Here is a 7,654-nt window from a genome sequence, read left to right as displayed (position 1 = left end):
AGATAGATCTATTGGGCCTAACGAACCCCATCCAAAGTACCAGATGCTTTAGTACTTCGAAATCATTTTTATCATGTCTGAAGGATTTCCCGGAATGATAGGGGATATTCTTATATGCATCTTGTTAATGTTGGTTACCAGGTGTTCACCATATGAATGATTTTTGTCTCTATGCATGGGACGTATATTTATGAGAACTGGAAATGAAATTCTTGTGGTCTATTAAATGATGAAAATGAATGATTATGATAAACTAATGAACTCACCAACCTTTTGGTTGACACTTTAAAGCATGTTTATTCTCAGGTATTAAAGAAATCTTCCACTGTACGTTTGCTCATTTTAAAGATATTACTTGGAGTCTTTCATGGCATATTTCGAAGAACGTTGCATTCGAGTCATTGAGTTCATCAAAGATTATTATTAAGTCAACTTATAGTTGGATAGTGGATTTTACGAAATGGTATGCATGCCTGTCAAATGAATGCAATGTTTGTAAAATGTATCATATAGAGGTCAAATACCTCGCGATGTAATCAACTATTGTGAATCATTTATAATGTATATGAACGGGTCCTTTCATGTGATGACCCGGAAATTTTCGACCAAATTTAAACTTGATGTTTATACGATTTCAAACGATAAGCAAAGTCTGTAGAGTTGAGTCTAAAAAAAAACTTTTGTAACTGTTTACATTTGTCCTTTGACTATTCCCGACGATTCACGAACAATTATTTGTAAATAAATATGTATATATATATATATATATATATATATATATATATATATATATATATATATATATATAATGAAAGTGTATATAACAATTTAGAATTATGAATAAACATTAGAATTAAATATGTAAAATAAGATACAAAATAATTAAGTGTAAATTTAAAATGAATCTACATATATAAATATATATGATTTCTTTGATTAATTATTATTATAGGTATATTGTAATATATATAAAATTTATAAGTAATATATATTCATTAAAGGTTATCACATTATATATGATTATTAAATATTACATAAGTAATAATATATAATACAAGTTAAAATATAGTTGATATATTAATATTAACATTTTCATTATCATTATAAATATTATCATTAATATTAATATTAATATCAGTATTACCATTTGATACATTTGATTTGTTACATCATTATTAATATTATTATCATTGTTAATAACATTATTATTGTAATTAGTAGTAAAATTTTAATTTTAGTTATTATGATTTGTAGATATATATAAAAATTTAGTACTCATTATGATATAATACATATTATATAGTTATATTACATTTAAGTGCAAGATTGAAAATAATTATTATATTAATATTATTATCATTTCTGTTATAGATATTAAAATTTATATAATTAATATTATTATTTTTAATACAATATATATATATATATATATATATATATATATATATATAAAATTTGGTATGTATAAGTTATTTTATTATTATTAATATTATATTTATCATTAATAATATTAATATTATTGTATTATCATTTTTAATATTATTATTAGTAATTAAATTATTTAAAATTATTATTTATTTCTAAGTAATAATATTATTTATCAATTAATATTACTAATTACTTCATTAATATGTTCATACTTGTTAAATATCAGAAATTAAAGAATTTAATATATATATATATATATATACATATATACATATATATATATATATATATATATATATAAATACAGCTTAATATATATATATATAAATACATATACAGATATTGATATTGATATATATATATATATATATATATATATATATATATATATATATATATATATATATATATATATATATATATATATATATATATTTACGATTCTATATAAAATTAAATAAATAAATACGTAGTTAAATACATAAGATCCAAAATCTGTTTGCTATCATTGTCAAGCTGTTTTGTAATGGAATATGGGACTACAAACTGGTACGAATCAAACCCAATTAGTCATATTAACAGACAAATTCTGTTAGAAGTCGATTGTTTTATTTTCTAAATTATTTTATTTAATTTACTTTTCGTACCAATCAAACTAGCAAACAAAGTTTAAATGGAATCAAATGAGCTGTAATGTTGTTAGTTATTTTCTATATAAGTATCTACTATCACATTTTCAACGAAAACATCCAAATAAAAAATCAAATTGTTAAGAAACAGATGAACTGCCCTGTTCTTGAGTGAAATTTCTAAAACTTCAAATTCGCGTTTTATTTCAAAATCTAGTAATTCAATTCTATTAGAAAGCTTTCATTTAAACTATCTGGAAAATCCCAAGTCTCAATTTTATCTATCGAAGTCGAATTTTCGAATCAAAGTTTTGATTTCAAAAGTCAACCGAAGTGTTCATCACCAAATTCGTAATTGTTTTTACGTTTCTAGTTAAATTGATGATTTAGAAAGTTTCTAGGATATAAATGCAACCTTTTTCATGTTTTAATCTTTGTTTAAAACATCTTAGAATTCAATTTTTGATGTTGAGTTCATGTCGTGTTTCTCAGGTCTGAAACTGAATATTTTTTTTTCTGTCAGATTAAAATACTAATTGAATGAGGATTCTGTTTCATTTATAATTATTGAAACAAACATATTATAGCTTGTTACAAATCTTGAATCATTAGTCGAATTAGATGACGAAGCAGAAGAAGGAGAAAAGGAAATAGAAAGAAATGAGTTAAATAAATTAAGTAGGGATTTAAAACAGATAAACGAAATGGTGCAGATGGTTTAGTGTGGTTTCGGGTTTACAAGGGGTCGTGGGTTTGATACTAAGTTGGGGTATTTTTGTGTAGCATATTTGAAGGTAGTCATTTATTATTATTATTATTATTATTATTATTATTATTATTATTATTATTATTATTATTATTATTATTATTATTATTATTATTATTATTATTATTATTATTATTATTTATTATTATTATTTATTATTATTATTATTATTATTATTATTATTATTATTATTATTATTATTATTATTATTAATTGTTGTTAGTATTATGTTAAAATTTATAGTATGATTACTATTATTATTATTATAGTTATTATTAAGTAATATCATAAAATATAATTTGTATTATTATTATTATTATTATTATTATTATTATTATTATTATTATTATTATTAAAATTATTATTACTATATATTCATTAATATTGTTAAGATTATTATTGTTATCTATATCAAAATCAATAAAAGTATTTTGATTAAAATTTTAGAATTATTAATATTATTAATATAGGGATTACTATTATCACTATGAGTAAGAATAATATTATTATTATAAAAATAATACAAATTATTTTCAATAATATTAGTACATGTATCAGTTTATAATTATTAGTAATATTATTATCATTAACATGGGTATTATTATTAGTATTATCATTATTATTATTATTAATATTAATATTACAAAGTATCATTAATAGACTTATCAGTTAAACATTAATATTAGTAATACTATATAATTACCAAAATTTCTATTAAAAACTACTAAAAATTACTGTTATTATTAAAAGTATTATTTTTACAAAAACTATCATTATTATCGTTATCAGTATTATCTATATTATTATTATCAAAATAATTACGATTATGAAAATAAAAGTTTTAATGACGTTATTAAAGTTATAAGCATAAAAATAAAGATTATATATATAAATATATATTTAATATATACATAACTTAACTATATTAATATATCTATATATAAAATGAAAATATACATAATGAAACTTATTAATCTACTATATATATATATATAAATCACATCACTAATAATAATATATTTGTTCCATTACGATTATGTGTATTAATATGTATACAAATGATATAGGTTCGTGAATTTGAGGCCAACCCTACACTTGTTCAATGTCGTCATATGTATTTTTACTACAAATTACAGGATAGTGAGTTTCATTTACTCCCCTTTTAAATGCTTTTGCAATATATATTTTTGGGACTGAGAATACATGCGCTGCTTTTATAAATGTTTTACGAAATAGACACAAGTAATCGAAACTACATTCTATGGTTGGATTATCAAAATTAAATATCACCCTTTTAGGTTGGTAGCCTAAGAATTAGTGAACGCCACTAATTGACGCGAATCCTGAAGATAGATCTATGGGCCTAACAAACCCCATCCAGGTTATGGATTCTTTAGTACTTCGATTTTATATACAGATGAGTGTACCTGTATATTTGGGGATATTCTATATGCATTTGTTAATGTCGGTTACCAGGTGTTCACCATATGAATGAATTTTTATACAGATGAGTGTTCCTGTATTATAATTTTTGCAGATGAGTGTTCCTGCAGTTAAATATGAAAATTAAATCTTGTGGTCTATTAAAATTATGGAAATGATTGATTACGATAAACCTGTAAACTCACCAACCTTTTGGTTGACACTTTAAAGCATGTTTATTCTCAGGTATGAAAGAAATCTTTCGCTGTGCATTTGCTCATTTTAGAGATATTACTTGGAGTCATTCATGACATATTTTAAAAGACGTTGCATTCGAGTCGTTGAGTTCATCAAGATTATTATTAAGTCAATTATAGTTGGATATATTATGAAATGGTATGCATGCCGTCAACTTTCGATGTAATGAAAGTTTGTCTTCTTAAAAACGAATGCAGTGTTTATAAAATGTATCATATAGAGGTCAAGTACCTTACGATGTAACCAAATGTAATGTATTCGTCCAGATGGATTAGGACGAGTCTCTACAACACACGATTTGGGAACATGTCACTTTCGTGCACACATTTCCAAATCTACGCTCTGATACCAACTTGTAACACCGTACATTTTTTTTAAAATCACAGCGGAAGATTTATTTATTTATTACAATACAAATACAAAACAGAACTCTGTATTACACATTACTATATAAATTCCGGTATTACGTTAAAACATTAGCTTTATAGTTTTTATCTCAAAAGTCACGACATCAGAGTTTCTGACTTGTCAAACATATCTTCTGTAACAACCCGACTTCATAAATCCAAAAACGTGTACAAAAAAAAATTCTAATTTAGCTCATCTAGACGGCGTCCAAGATCTTGGACGGCGTCCAGCTCTTAAGGACAGGACGGCGTCCAGCATATCTGGACGGCGTCCAGATTGCCTGGAAGCTGCTGTCCCCCGGGTCCAACTCACGTGAGCGGAAATCCCGCTTCCCGACACTTTTAAACGAAAACCTTTTTACAACGTATCCCAATATAATAAAATAAGAGGTTTCCATCATTAAAACAAGTTTTACAACCTCAGGCCCACATCAGCCCGTCTTACGCGTTTCAATCAAAAATACAAGTTTCGTCCAATACAAGTTTAATTTCCAAACGACACTAGAGCATGGTGTTTGGGGTTAAACTACCCAAATCTTGGCCGAACTTCCAAAAGCTAACCAAAAGCATCTCCAATCAAAAACGAGCGGGAGACCACTAATCCAACCGAATACCCTTGCCTTTATCCACGCCGGAGCCTAAAAAGGTAAACAACGAGAGGGTAAGCTAATGCTTAGTGAGTAGAATAAATATATACATGCATATAGGACTTACCTACTCGCATCCACGATATCATATAACGCATACAAACGCATAACGTCTCAATAAACAAGCTAGTATCGTCAATTCGTACAACTAGCAACATCAATAGCATAATATTCATAATAATAATTAAATGCTAACGTCAACAACTATAAACCATGGTTAACCAAGTTCTTCGCAAGGGAATGACTTCGCGAAACAAGTCATCGATGTTCATAACAACCGTTAGTTCCCAAACACGGCTATGGTATACTAACCCCCGAGCTGTTCCAAAAACGGCTATGGCATCACCCCCAAGTGTTCCAAAAACGGCTATGGCATCACTTGATCAATGTGTGAGTAAAACACGGCTATTACTCACAATCGTGTACACAAACACGACTATATGTACAATTAATACTACAACAACGTGGGAGTAAAATACGGCTATTACTCGCCACTATATGCACAAACACGGCTATGTGCATAAATATCATAATGTAGACAAAAACGGCTATGCCTCACAACTATGGTCACACAACGGCTATGTGACACCATCAATACGACACATAAATCATATACATACATATATAGATATTCCACTCACCTTAGAGTCTTTTGCGAAAGATAACCGAACTTGCAACTTCAATGTGACGTACCTATTACATTTAGCTCAATATCAAACACAACTCAAGTCGGTCAACCAAATCATTCAACATTTTAGAGTCTTTTGACCCAAGGTGCAATTTTGACCCATTTTGCACCCTTAACCCTAATAATGGGTTAACTTCTCCAAAAACCCTAACTCTAGCCATTTAAGGTCTTAATGCACATTTAATCACAAAACTAACTCATTTTCACACTTGTAAGACAACCTAGGTCATCAAAGACCCACTTGACCTATTTCAAGGTCAACATACCCATTTGGGTCACCCACAACCCAAAAGGACACCCATTAACATTAACTACAAGTGTACTAGTGATTTACTTAGGTCTATAAGACCCATTTCACAATTTAACCTTTCAAAACCCTAGGTTAGCCATCATTTGGGTCTTCATGACCCAAACTTACCCAAAATCCTCAAATCACTAGCAAATGGGTTTTATGTGCAACACTAACCCAAACCCTAACCCTTAACACAATTAAAGTAAAGAAATTAGGTTTATGACTTACCAACACAATCACCACATAGCTAGAGACTAGGTGAATGACTTTAAAGCTTGCACAAAAACCCGATTCAACCTTCTTCTTACTTGTTTTGAGCTTTCTTACTCTAGAAACTTTCTCTCTCTCTAGAATTTAATGGAAGATGATAAGGGAGATGGAAATGGACTAATGAGGCTCACCAAAACTGATCTAGGACCTTTAATTCGTCTACAAAGTGAAATTACCAAAATGCCCATCTAAAATATCTAAAAATAAACAAGGCTGGCCTGCCAGCTATTCTGGACGGTGTCCAGAATTTTGGACGGTGTCCAGCCCTTCGATTCGGGACTGCGTCCCGCCCATTTTGACGGCGTCCCACATGTCTGAGAAAACCGAATCTTACATCTTCCAACTTTCCATTCCCATTCTAACAGCAGTACCTAAACCTGCAGGGAAGTAGATGTGGGGGATTAGCATGAAGCTAAGTGAGTACGACTATCTACAGGCAATAGTATACAGGAACCATCTTACTAATCATGTCACAAAAGCTAACACACAAACATCACCCAAGTGCCGTCTACAGAGACTCGGCCAAACCATTAACCACCAGCTGACCGGACTGGGGCTTACCAGAAGTTCCTCCATCACCGTGTTGTATATATATAATCCACACGCAACGGACGCGTCATTCACATATATATACACCACGATTGTCTAGGCCACCACATGAGGAACCCAACCCACAGGTTGATCTCTTCTACCAAGGCACTGGGCTCCAGCAGACAAGCATCAACCAATATGCAATCATCACAACGTACTAACTAACTGTATCAGTAAGTATAGCTAACAAGCATGACAATCATAATATAACATGCTACTTTATACTATGTTCTTCAGTTAGTCCCACTCACCGATA

The sequence above is a fragment of the Rutidosis leptorrhynchoides genome, chromosome 11 (genome assembly GCF_046630445.1).
Source record: "Rutidosis leptorrhynchoides isolate AG116_Rl617_1_P2 chromosome 11, CSIRO_AGI_Rlap_v1, whole genome shotgun sequence".
Taxonomy (NCBI): domain Eukaryota; kingdom Viridiplantae; phylum Streptophyta; class Magnoliopsida; order Asterales; family Asteraceae; genus Rutidosis; species Rutidosis leptorrhynchoides.
The sequence above is the reverse complement of the archived record's forward strand: the minus strand, read 5'-3'. Positions refer to the sequence as shown.